The 13,747-nt window shown below is 43.2% G+C and overlaps 1 long non-coding RNA gene across 1 annotated transcript; it reads right to left on the bottom strand.

Moving 5' to 3' along the window:
- Positions 1–5,469: 5,469 nt before the first annotated feature.
- LOC139356119 (uncharacterized) lies at positions 5,470–9,321 on the bottom strand. The gene is made up of 3 exons (XR_011607514.1): positions 9,199–9,321; positions 6,869–6,960; positions 5,470–5,897 (listed from the first exon to the last, which is right to left on the bottom strand). It is a non-coding gene; the product is annotated as an uncharacterized lncRNA (long non-coding RNA).
- Between the last annotated feature and the right edge of the window lie 4,426 nt (positions 9,322–13,747).

Here is a 13,747-nt window from a genome sequence, read left to right as displayed (position 1 = left end):
TTATTGAAGAGACTCTCCTTTCCCCATGTGTTCTCTTGGTGCCCTTGTTGAAAATTAGTTGACCATATATGTTTAGATTTGTATCTGGGCTTTCTATTCTGTTCTACTGGTCTATGTGTCTATTTTTATGCCAGCACCATGCTGTTTACGTAGGTTTATAACGCAATTTCAAATCAGGAAGTGTTATGCCTCTAGTTCTTTCTGAAGACAGCTTTGGCTATTTGGGTTCATTCGTGGTTCCATATGGATTTTAGAATTTTTTTTCCTATTTTTGTGAAGAATGACACTGGGATTTTTATAGGGATTGCATTGAATCTGTATGTTCCTTTGGGTTGTAGGGACATTTTCACACTATTCATTCTTCCAATCCATGAGCAGGAGAGATTTTTCCATTTATTTGAATCCTCTTCAATTTCTTTCACTAATGCTTTATAGTTTTCAGTGTACAAATCTTTCACCTTGTTGGTTAAGATTATTCCTAAGTACTTTCTTGATGTTATCATAGAAGGGATTGTTTTCTTAATTTATTTTTTAGCTAGGTTGTTACTTATAGAAATGCTACCGGTTTTTGTGTGTTGATTTTGTATCCTTCAACTTTACTGAATTCACTTACTAGTTTTAACAGGTTTTTTTGTGTGTGGAATCTTTCGGGTTTTCTACATATGGGATCAAGTCATGTGCAAATAGAGATAATTTCACTTTTTCTCTTCTAATTCGGATGACTTTTCTTTCTTCTTCTTGTGTGATTTCTCTTGCTGATACTTCCAGTACTGTGTCAAATAGAACAGGTGAGAGTAGGCATCCTTGCCTTGTACCATAACTTAGTGAAAAACCTTTTAATTGTTCCCCATTTATTAAAATGTTAGCTGTGGTTTTTTCCTAAATGGCCTTCACTATGTTGAGGAACTTTCATTCTATACCTAAACTGTTAAAAGTTTCTATCAAGAAAGAATGTTGAGCATTGCTGAATGTTTTTCTGCATCAATTGAGGTAACCATGTGGCTTTTAATCTCGCATTCTGTTAATGTGATGTATTGTACAGATTGATTTGCATATGTTAAAACCAGGCTTGCATGCCAGGAATAAATCCCACTTGGTCATGATGTAAAATCTTTTTGATGTGTTCTTGGATTCCATTTGCTAATATTTTATTTAGGATTTTTGCATCAGTGTTCATCAGAGATACTGACCTGTGGTTTTCTTTTCTTGTGATGTCTTTGTCTGGCTTAGGTACCAAGCATCCTAGCCTCATCAAATGTGTTTGGAAGTATTCTCTCTAGCTCTGTTTTCTAGGGGGAGGTGGCGGGGGCGGGGTAAAGAATTTAAGAAGTGGCCGCGCTCAGTGGCTCACGCCTGTAATCCCAGCACTTTTGGGAGGCCGAGGCGGGCAGATCACGAGGTCAGGAGATGAGACCATCCTGGCTAACACGGTGAAACCCCGTCTCTACCAAAAATACAAAAAATTAGCCGGGCCTGGTGGCGGGCGCTTGCAGTCCCAGCTACTCGGGAGGCTGAGGCGGGAGAATGGCGTGAACCCTGGAGGCGGAGCTTGCAGTCAGCTGAGATCACGCCACTGCCCTCCAGCCTGGGAGACAGGGAGATTCTGTCTCCAAAAAAATAAAGAAAGGAAGAATGTAAGAAGTATTAGTAGAAATTCTTCCTTAAATGTTGGTAGGATTCAGTGATGAAATCATCTGGTCCTGAGATTTTCTTTGTCGGGAAATTTCGATTTTACTTCTTCAGTGTTTGCATGTGTTTACGTAACAAAATGTCCAGGATCTCGGTCCCTTGTTAACAAATCTCAGAAAGGTGTCTATCTCACACTCAGCAGATGCTTCTGAATGTGGATTGTGCCTGTCTACCGCTCAATCTGACTTTGCAGAGAAGGGTGGGATGAGGGAGCAGACCCCGAGGTCCTGTGGGCTGTGCCCAGGGACACTGTGGTTCAATTTCAGTGATTTGCTCCTTTAGCATCTCTGAAAAGTGTCAAAGGTCTGCTCCTCTCTGTTCTGTTCACTGTGGCCCTGAATCAACTGTGTCCCCAACCCCCACTACTACCCAACCAGGCCTAACAACTTTCTTCAGATGATGTCTGATACATTCACAGTCTAGAGAGAGAGAAAAAAATGGGGAGGCACAGGGAGAAAGGTCATTAGAGTGCACGCTCTTTGGCTCAAAGCTTGGACAGGGAGCCAGTTCTGTGCTTGGGCCTCTGGCTGAGGCTATGGAGTGCAAGGATGTAAAAATCTCAGCCCCTCAAAGAGGAGCCAGAAAAGGCTGCCTCATTGCCTCTGCCGCTTCATCAGCTCATGGCCAACTCTTCTTTCCTCCTCTCCTCCTCTCCTGAGACCCCGCTACCCAGCCTTCTCCCAACCTAACTGGGTCCCTGAAATAGCAGCAGAACAGTTCCTTCAGATTTTCCGTGGCCTGGAATCCGGAATCATTTTCAGAGCAAGTACCATGTGTTTTTGAAATAATGCAGGGCTCTGCATTTATGTAATTGGAAAGTTTGCCATGCTAGCCCAGGAATTAATCGTAGGCCAAATTCAAATTTGGCTGCAAACAATGTGTAAACTACTGTATTCCAGAATCTGTTTTTCTTCCTCTTACAATAGCCTTGAAGGAACAGGGATGAGAGAAATAGAAACAGACATTTTCTAAAGACATTACTTCTAGGACAGATACAAAGGTGCTCTTGAAAGCTGTTTTATTCCTCTGCAAAATGCATTCACTGTCTGGTGCTCAGGCCTATGTAGCTGCTGTTGCATTGTGCACGTGGAGCTCCTGATGTCGGTCTCGAAGGGACTCTACCTAGACTGTTTCTATAGTGTTGTATCTTTATTTCTGTGAGACCACCTGTCACACAGTGACCCAGCCCCAACTCAACTTCTGTTCTTGAAATACAGATACCACGGGATGGACACAGTGGCTCGGGCCTGTAATCTCAGCACTTTTGGAGGCCGAGGCAGGTGGATCACTTGAGGTCAGGAGTTTGAGACCAGCCTGGTCAACATGGCAAAACCCCATCTCTATTAAAAATATAAAAATTAGCTGGGCTAGGTGGTGTGTACCTGTACTCCCAGCTACTCAGGAGGCTGAGGCACAAGGATCGTTTGAACCCAGGAGGTGGAGGTTGCAATGAGCCGAGATCGTGCCACTTCACTCCAGCCTGGGCAACAGAGTGAGACTCTGTCTCAAAAAAAAAAAAAAAGAAAAGAAATACCAACAAACACCAAGATTTAAAATAATGTATGCTCAGAGTAATTTTTATATGCACGAAAACAAATCATTCATGCAGTAGTACTCCTAAGCCAACTTAAATCATGGTGGCTTTGCTAGAAGAGAGGTCAAAATCTACTGAGGTCCGTTCCCGGTGTCTTTCTAATTCTGCGATCAAAGGCCCAACTGAAAGAGTGATTTGAGCAAAAGGAGAAAGAAGTGACACTGGCAGGGGTGAACAAAGCTCTGCTAATCCGGGAGGATTATCTGTATATCTGTGTCTTGGAGACTTTTGGAAACCATTTGCTAACTTTTAAACCTAATTCTCCAAATAATTACTGTTTATACTTAATGTGTGCATTGCACGTCATCATTTGATGATCACATTTCATGTATATTATCTCACGTGAGCCATATAGCAGCCCCTTGAGAAACAGTCTGTCATACTAATTTCATATGTGGACATGCCAGGGCTCAAAAACACATGTGCCTTGACCAAGGTCCTACAGCTGTGACTCAGCTCCAGACCTGCCTGACATTCAGCCTGGCATTCATTTTACTGTATCCCTGCTGACTCAGGGTTACCTTATGCAAAACAGATGTCGGCTTTCAGGGAATGACAAATTAGAAAGCATTGGCCTGTCCTCTTTGAGGCAGAGACTGAAGCACAAATAACTTGTTTGGGGTTGGTGCAAAAGTAATTGCAGTATTTGCCGTTGAAAGTAATGGCAAAACCCACAATTACTTTTCACCAGCCCAATAATAGGAAGTAGGTAGAATTACCAGAAATGAGGCATAAGCACATGCCACGTGCTGTGGGGGTTCTCCACATCTCTTTCAGAGATGACAAAAATCTTGAGAACACCATAGGTCTGAGTTGGAGCATGGAAAGTGGGTACCCTGTGAGCAAGCAGAGGTAAGGGACAGGGGGTACACTGAAAACGAAAAGACAGAGGGAGCAAAGGCAAGGAAAGTCTGGTACTTGATATGAAGTGACAGGTTCTGGTTGTAGAGAAGGAATTTGCGGAGCAGGGAGAAACAGTCTGGACCGTGCTGTATTAGTCAGGGTTCCCCCAGAGAAATAGAACAAAGAAGCTATAGAGATATAGATATTTTGATGGGTTGATATATTTATACAGATGTAGAGAAAGAAATTTCTTATGAAGTATTGGCTCACACAATTATGGAGGCTGAGAAGTCCCACAGTCTGTCATCTGAAAGCTAGAGACCCAAGAAAGCTGGTGGTGTATTCCCCAGTGCAAGCCCCAGGGAATAAGAACCAGGGGGCCGATGGTGTAACTCCTGGTCCAAGCCCAAAGGCCGGAGAACTGGGAACACTGATGCTCAGGGCAGGTGAAAGTGAATGGCTCAGATCAAGCAGAGAGAACAAATTTGCCCTTCCTCTGCCAATTTGTTCTGTCAAGCCCTCAGTGAACTGGAGGGTGCCTGCCCACATCAGCAAGGGATAGCTACTTTACTCAGTCCACCAACTCAAATGCCAATCTCTTCCAGAACACCCTCACAGACACATCCAGAAATCATGCTTTACCAGCTATCTGGGCACCGCTTAGCCCAGTCAAGCTGACACAGAAAATTCACCATCACACACATTGTACGGTGTTTGCCTGTCATGGTAAGGATTTTCATGTAATTTTCAAGGCAGCAGGAAGCCTGCAGTGGAGCAAAAGGATCGTCCATCCTGAAGGTTAGTCTGGCGACAGAGTGCAGGCTGGGTTGGCCTGTGGAGCGCCAGTGAGTGCAGGGGATAGTGAAGAGTCCGTCTTTATTTATTTATTTATTATTGTTATTAATATTTTTGAGATGGAGTCTCGCTCTGTTGCCCAGGCTGGAGTGCAGTGGTGCGATCTCAGCTCACTGCAACCTCCACCTCCCAGGTTCAAGCGATTCTCCTGCCTCAGCTTCCTGAGTAGCTGGGATTACAGGCGTGTGCTACCACACCCAGCTAATTTTCATATTTTTAGTAGAGACCAGGTTTCACCATGTTGACCAGGCTGGTCTCAAACTCCTGACCTCAAGTGATTTACCTGCCTCGGCCTCCCAAAGTGCTAGGATTACAGGTGTGAGCCACTGCACCAGGCCAAGTGTCCCTTTTTAAAAAGCAGCACTGACAGCTGCGATGCAGGGAGAGCGGCAGACTAAATGGGGACAAGCAAAAGCCGGGAGAGAGTCAGCAAAGCACTGAGAGATAACCTCTGGGTAGGAGAACTATTCTTTGAATATGAGCTATTTCTTTGGGCAATTTGTAGAGCTCCAGGAAATCGTGGACACCATGAACAGCCATATGGAAGCAAACCTTAAGGGTATTTCAGTGCTCGCATCGAATTTAATGCAGGGATAGTTATTAGTGACAATATCAGAAGAGATCCAATAAAAAGATGAATGTCCTGATGCAGAAATGAGCCTGAGAATGAAGGGTGGGGTGGGAGTTTGAAAGCCCAGCCTGTGCCCCTGCCTTCATCCTGAGCTCAATCCACGATGTAGAATCTGCTGCAACTCCCTCTACATCCATTGTCTGCCATAAACAACAATGACACTTTTTTTCCCCAGATGTTGAAACAGACTAAATAACCATTTTCTGCTGGCAACTCTGACAGCTGAAGTTACTTGAAATCACACCAGCTCTGGATAAACTACAGGCCCAGCTGGTCACTTGGATGCTGATGGCAAGAGGCAAAAAAAAAAAAAAAAATGGCATTAGTGTGAGTGCAAAAGTCGAGCTATGCTCACTCATAACCTGGGGCACACACACATATCATACCTCGCCCTACACGTGGCCCCTGGTGTGCTGTAATCCAGCAAGAGCTTCCTCTTGGTGCCAGGACGAGGACCAGAAGTGAAACCTAGTCATATTTTCCTTGGAAAACACTCTCTCCACCACTGCTTTTTTTATGGAAGCATTGAAGGCCTCTGATTTTAAGCCACTTCCATTAAGACATTCTTTAATGTCCTAATTTCACCTTATGTTCCCTGACATTGACAGGGACAAGCTGAATCTCATTTAATTCCCTCTAATAAATTTATTTTTTAAAAGCTTAGTGCCAGGCAAAAACCTTTCATTTTACTACTTATTTCTTATTTTAAATTTTATTTATTTATTTATTTTTTGAGACAGAGTCTCACTCTGTCACCCAGACTGGAGTGCAGTGGTACGATCTCGGCTCACTGCAACCTCCGCCTCCCAGGTTCAAGCGATTCTCTAGCCCCAGCCTCCTGAGAAGCTGGGATCACAGGCATGTGCCACCACGCCCAGCTAATTTTTATATTTTTAGTAGAGATGGGGGTTTCACCATGTTGGCCAGGCTGGTGTTGAACCCCTGACCTCAGGTGATCCTCCTGCCTCAGCCTCCCAAAGGGCTGGGATCACAGGCATGAGCCACCATGCCCGGCCAAAACCTCTTCATATTAAATAGTCCTCACAGCTCCAAGAATATTGACCTGTCTCCCAATGAATCATCCCAAGGGAACTAAAAGGAACGCCAGAGTCACCTCCCGCCATCATCTTGTGTTACGTGCCAGGAAACAGAAACAGAGGCCAGAAAGAATGCAATGACTGGCCCTAGGCAAATAGTTTTTTTTTTTTTTCCCCAACAAAAAGCATGATGGACATAGGCATTATATGATATCAGACCTGTAACCTTTGGAAACACTGGCCTGTTGTAAAACTCATCCCTCTGCTGGCCTGTGAAAAGAGCAGGGGAGTCCCTGGAACCTGGAGCAGGGCTGGAGAGATTAAGGAATAGTTCAGCACACTCGAATTTACTCCTTGGTCGACAAAGTCTAATCAAACAATTGTCACAACAAAAGCAGTGTGCAAAAACAAACTTTCAGAGGTTTAGGATTCCTGCTGCAGCAATAGCTACCCACCCAAAAAAACATATTGCAGAAATGAAAATTCTCGTATTTCTTCTTTTCAGATGAAGAACAGGGAATATACTGATAAGTAAATACAAAAATGACAACAATTAATTTGTTCCACAAACACAGTGCATTTCATGCAATATTCTAAATGAACAAAGACACGCACATAGCTTGTTTATGCTCATCCACAATATTTTATGTATTTGGAATATATGTACATGGATATCCTAGGGCGCCATCTCATACTCAGCATTTTTCCTAAGACAAATGAAGTTAAATTAACCTTTTGTTGGAATGTTGTTGCTCCTTTTCATAAAGTTTTTGATTCAATAATCGTGTATCTTTATTTATTTTATGTTTATTTTATTTTATTTTATTTTATGTTTTTGAGACAGAGTCTCACTTTATTCCCAGGCTGAAGTGCAATGGCACGATCTTGGCTCACTCAACCTCCTGGGTTCAAGCGATTCTCCTGCCTTAGCCTCCTGAGTAGCTGGGATTATAGGCGCACACTACCACGCCCAAATAATTGTTTTGTACTTTTAGTAGAGATGGGGTTTCACCAGGTTGGCCAGGCTGTTCTCAAACTCCTGACCCCAGATGATCCACCCACCTCAGCCTCCCAAAGTGTTGGGATTATAGGCATGAGCTGCCGCACCCGGCCAAAGTGTATTATCTTTAAAATTTAGTAGAAAGCCATGCATTTGGTGCTTTGCAACAGGAAGATGAGCTCTCCTGTAGCAGAATAAGTTTTGGGTTGACAGAGTACAGTGAACTCCACCCCAAAACATGGCTCCCTTGTAAAATGAAAATTTTGCCCTTAGAGATCAACGGACACCAGAATAGACTTCTCCCCTATCTACAGAAAGACCAGACAGACTCACCAAGAATTGTTTTTCCTTCCTCTCCCTGTTATCTCATTATCTATTGCAGTAAAAAAGACCAAAAATGTCACCAGACCTGACTGACCCTATTACAAAATCATGTTTATCTCTCAGGCTCATTCAGTTTCCATAAAGAACTATTTACAAGTTAATCTCTATTCCCCCATCCATTCATTCTCCCAGGTAATCATTTATTGCCCCTCAACCAAAGTACCTATATTCCCCGTCTCTCCCTCCCCTCTGAGGTAAGGCAATAAAGGCACTTGGGCCCAGTGGGATAGGGAATCATCACTGCGGCTCTCCCCAAGTGCGTGCTAATGAATTTGCCTTTTCTCCTAATCATCAGCCTTTGTCAGTTGATTTTTCAATGAACCCTCCAAGGGCAAAGGGGAAGATTTCACAAGATTTCCCTTTGCTCCTACAAAGTCTTTCTACGTTTTCCTTTTCCTTTTTTTTTCCCCCTGCGACAGAGTCTCTCTCTGTCCCCCAGGCTGGAGGGCAGTGGCGTGATCTCGTGATCCCGGCTCACGGCAACCTCCGCCTCCAGGTTCAAGCAATTCTGGTGCCTCAGCCTCCGAGTAGCTGTGATTACAGGCGTGTGTCATCATCCCTAGCTAATTTTTGTATTTTTAATAGAGATGGGGTTTCACCATGTTGGCCAGGCTGGTCTTGAACTCCTGGCCTCAAGTGATCCACCTGCCTCGGCCTCCCAAAGTGCTGGGATTACAGGCATGAGCCACTACGCCCAGCCCAGGTCTTTTTAAATTTGAAAATCACACAAAATAAAAACTAATCTTTTAAGAGTGACACTGACTCATTTTAAGTCTTCTTTGAATTATAATGAAATGTGGTATCCAATTCTGCTTTAGCAGTCAGGAAAAGCTTCCAGTTTTCACACTTACATCAGGACTTGAAGTCAAGTTTGGTTTGAAAGTCTTTTTTTTTTTTTTTTTTTTTTTTTTTTCAGAAACGCCGTCTCGATTTTTTTAAGGTTGCCATTTATGAGCAGCTGATCATAATAGACTGCAATTTCTATTTCTCCCCAGGTTCTGCAGCCACTGAAGTGCTTGAGTAGATAACCAGGCATGATGATTTTAAAACAAACATTTTTAAAGGGGGAGAGGAAAAGAAAGAGAAAAATGCTGAAGTGTTTGGACGGAAAACTGGGTTCTCCTCCCAGTGGGTATTAAGCGAACCTTGTGGGTTTTGCACAAACCTTTTGAGAGAAACAGCCATCATGGTTCCCGTTCTACAGATGGTAGGAACTGCCTTCTATGCGCTGACAGTACATCCAGGTGGTCTACCTGCACATCCTTGAAGAACGTTAAATGCCCTTAGAGATTTTAAGGCTTAGAAGGAGAAATCCAATCACTTTATTTTCTCCTAAATTTGTAAATTATCAAAGAGGCTAATTGTAAAGGTTTAGGTAAATTGCTCTGTGTGTGTGTGTGTGTGTGTGTGTGTGTGTGTGTGTGTGTGTGTGTGTGTAGTATGTATAAAATAAATACAATAAATGAGTCATCCAAACACACAGGAACAGGTTTTAACTAATAGCCAACAAAATGCTAAGTGTCATAGAAGAATCCAATAACTAATGGCTTCCAACTGTTTACCCTAAAAATATTGTGTGGTTGTAGCCTATCTTCAAAAAGGTGGGTCTACCCAGGGACAGGTCTCTGACAAAATCTACAAATCATAGAGGGGACACCTGGTCAAGACTGGGTAGCCTTCAAAGTTCAAGACGGTTAAAAATTAAACTAATTTTTTTTTTGAGATGGAGTCTCACTCTGTCGCCCAGGCTGGAGTACAGTGACATGATCTTGGCTCACTGCAACCTCTGCCTCTGGGGTTCAAGTGATTCTCCTGCCTCAGCCTCCCAAGTAGCTGGGATTACAGGCACCTGCCACCACACCTGGTTAATTTTTTGTATTTTTAGTAGAGACGGCGTTTCACATTGTTAGCCAGGATGGTCTCGATCTCCTGACCTCGTGATCCGCCCCCCTTGGCCTCTCAGAGTGTTGGGATTACAGAGTGAGCCATTGTGCCTGGCCTAAACTGAATATTTAATTGAATCTCAGGTGAAATAAAAATAGTATAACACAATGAGAGAAAATATTTGTAAATAATATATCTGATATGAGATTAATATACAGAATATATAGAGAATGCCTACAACTCAATAAGAACAAAACAAACAATCCAATTTAAAATAGGTAAAGGGGCCAGGTACAGTGGCTCGTGCCTGTAATCCCAGAACTTTGGGAGGCCAAGGCGGGTGGATCATTTCAGATCAGAAGTTTGGGACCAGCCTGGCCAACATGATGAAACCCCATCTCTACTAAAAATACAAAAATTAACTGAGCATAGTGGTAGGCACCTGTAATCCAAGTTATTTGGGAGGCTAAGGCAGGAGAATCGCTTGAACACAGGAGGCAGAGCTTGCCACGAGCCAAGATGGCACCACTGCACTCCAGCCTGGGCAATGGAGTGAGACCCTGTCTCAAAAAAAAAAAAAAAAAAAGACAAAGGACTTGAATAAACATTTCTCCAAAGAAGATACACAAACGCTAGTAAGCTCATGGATTGCTGCTCCGCATCACTAATCATTAGGGAAATACAAATCAAAACCACAATGAGATACGACTTTCACATCCATTAGAATGACCACTATTTTTAAAAAAAGAAAAAAGAAAATAATAAGCAGTGGTGAGAATGTAGAGAAACTGGAACCCTTGTACACTGCTGGGGGAACTGTAGTGGTGCAGGTGCTATAGAAAACAGTACTCATTCCTAAAAAATAATTACACGTAGAACTACCCTAGGAGCCAGCAATTAGACTTCTGCATATTTATCCGAAAGAATTAAAAGCAGAGTCTAGAATGGATATTTGCACACCCATGCTCCCAGCAGCATTATCCACAATAGCCAAAGGTGTGAACAACCCAAATTTTCCCTGATAGAAAAATGGATAAACAAAGTGTGGTCTAGCCATACGATGGAATGTGATTCAGCTTGAAAAAGGAAGGGAATTCTGACATACGCCACAACATGACTGGATCTTTAAGATATTATAATCAAAGAAATAAGCTAGCCACAAAAAGACAAACACTATACATGATTCCACTCCTACGAGGTCCCTAGACTAGTCAAATGCATAGCGAGAACAAGCAGAAGGGTGGTTGCCAAGCACTGGGGGGAGAAGAGAATGGGGAGTTGTTTAGTGGGTACAGAGGTTCAGTTTTTTGCAAGATGAAAGAGTTCTAGAGATGGAGGGTGGTGATGACTGCACAACAATGTAAATGTATTTGATGCCACTTGTGATCTGAGAGGCCAAAACAGATGCCCTTTTGTCAACTAAGAGAAACTCTAAGGTTAAGGAAACAGAAGTTACCTACGGATCAAGGGTTCAGGACCCAACTGGCAGGGCAAATTTCTAAATTCCTATGGCTACAAGAAAAACCGCACTCTTACTAAACTCCTATACAATAGGAACTATCAGGCAAATTAACAGACCCTTCCTCGTTCTGATTTACAACCCAGACCACTACAACTCTGTTGGACAGAGGATTGGCCTGATAAACATTCTTTCCTGATAAGCAACTGCAGCCCTTAAGCCAGTTTCAGCAGCTCATGTGCACAAACTGTCTTTGTGTCCTATACTTCACCTTTTGATATATACCATCTTGTTTTGTTATTTTATTTTAAGAGACAGGGACTCACTCTGTCACCCAGGTGGGAGTACACTAGTACAATCATAACTCATTGCAGCCTCAAACTCCAAATTGTTTTTGTTTTGTTTTGTTTTCAGACAGCTTACGTGTCCCTCTTGCCTCAGTTTCCCAAGTAGCTGGCACTACAGGAACACATCACCACACCTGACTAATTTTAATTTTTTTTTTTGTAGGGATAAGGTCCCCACTATGTTGCCCAGGCTAGTCTTGAACTCCTGGCCGATCCTCCCACCTTAGCCTCCCAAAGTGCTGGGATATCTGCCTCATTTTAATGCTAAAACTTCACCCCAAAGTGAACTGGAATGTATATTACAAGTATGTTTACCTATTGCATATGTGCTCGACCTCATCCTTATAAATATGTATAGCTTTTCCCCAAATCTGCTGAATATATATGACTATTGTGTAATATGGACATTGTAAGGCATAAAACCTGACCTGCCCTTCCCCTCTTCAAAGAGTGAGCAGCTTCAGTCCATGCTGGAGACTATCTTTTCCTGGTTTGCAAATTGATATTGCCAATAAAACTGTCCCTTCTACCCTTCAGCCATCGTGGTGGTCTTTTGGATGACACACCGAACTATACACTTAAAAAATGGTGGCCGGGTGCCGTGTCTCAAGCCTATAATCCCAGCACTTTGGGAGGCCGAGGCGGGCGGATCACGAGGTCAGGAGATCGAGACCATCCTGGCTAACATAGTGAAACCCCGTCTCTACTAAAAATGCAAAAATTAGCCAGGTGAGGTGGCGGGCACCTGTAGTCCCAGCTACTTGGGAGGCTGAGGCAGGAGAATGGTGTGAACCCGGGAGGTGGAGCTTGCAGTGAGTCGAGATCGCACCACTGCACTCCAGCCTGGGCGACAGAGCGAGACTCTGTCTCAAAACAAAACAAAACAACAACAAACAACGACAAAACAAAAATATGGTTACAGTGGTAAATTTCATGTTATGTGTATTTTATCACCACCCCAACAAAAGAAAATTGAAGAAAGATGATTTTCAGTGGTCTAATTCTGATTCAATCAGTGCCACCTCCTAAGTGAGTTCAGGGGTTGTCATAACCTTCTTTCAACTACCCACCAATTGCGTTCCCACAGTGAAATTCTCAAAGACACAAAGAGAGACTGTATCATCGCTCTAGCAGCTCAGAGAATTTGTGTTCCCAGGTACCTCCCTGAGCTCTCTAATAGGAACAGAGGCCCCAGGACAAAAAGAATAAGGATCACCCAGCGGGATGCCCCGAGACTGACGAGAGGTGAATCCGTGACAGCAGAGAAAAAGGCCCTTCTCCCACTTTGTGATCTCTGTGGGCATTTATTGCAACTTACAGGGCATGCTGGTCTCATGGGACAGATTCTCCACTCTCTGCTGAAAGCTGTGACGTCTGGGATAGATTAAGGAACCACATGGCCACTCTCAGTGGGAGGGCCCAAGTATGTATTCTCATTTTCTTTTGCATTCTTCATTCTGTTAAAATCCCTTTGCTTTTCCCATCTATAAACATGGCTCCCAACTCCCACTTCATCATACTAGTAAAATGTGCATATGTCTTGGAATTTTTTTTAAGTAATTTAAAAAGAAGCCATGAATCTTTCATGTCTCCTTGTGAAGGAGACACCAAGCTTATGAGGAAAAAAAAGAAAATTACAAATTCAGACCAGGCTGTGGAAGGCACAACACATGTTAAAATAGCCATGACTGGTCCTGCCTTCAGCCCCAAACTATCCTAACAATTATGTCCAACCCAGTGCTCTGTCTCCACCCTCTCCTTTCCATTTCCAGCCCTGTCCATTCTCTTCACCTTAGGAGGACTGTCTTTTTTTTGTTGCTGTCGAGATATGGTCTCACTCTGTCGCCCAGGCTAGAGTAAAGTGGCACAATCTCGGCTCACTGAAAACTCCACCTCCCAGGTTCAAGAGATTCTCCTTTCTCAGCCTCCCCGGTAGCTGGGATTACAGGTGTACGGCACCACATCTGGCTAATTTTTTTTTATTATTATTTTTAGTAGAGATGGGGTTTTGCCATATTAGCCAG

The sequence above is a fragment of the Macaca nemestrina genome, chromosome 9 (assembly GCF_043159975.1).
Source record: "Macaca nemestrina isolate mMacNem1 chromosome 9, mMacNem.hap1, whole genome shotgun sequence".
Classification (NCBI taxonomy): Eukaryota; Metazoa; Chordata; class Mammalia; order Primates; family Cercopithecidae; genus Macaca; species Macaca nemestrina.
Note: the sequence above shows the minus strand (reverse complement) of the source record. Positions and strands in the feature narration are given on the sequence as shown.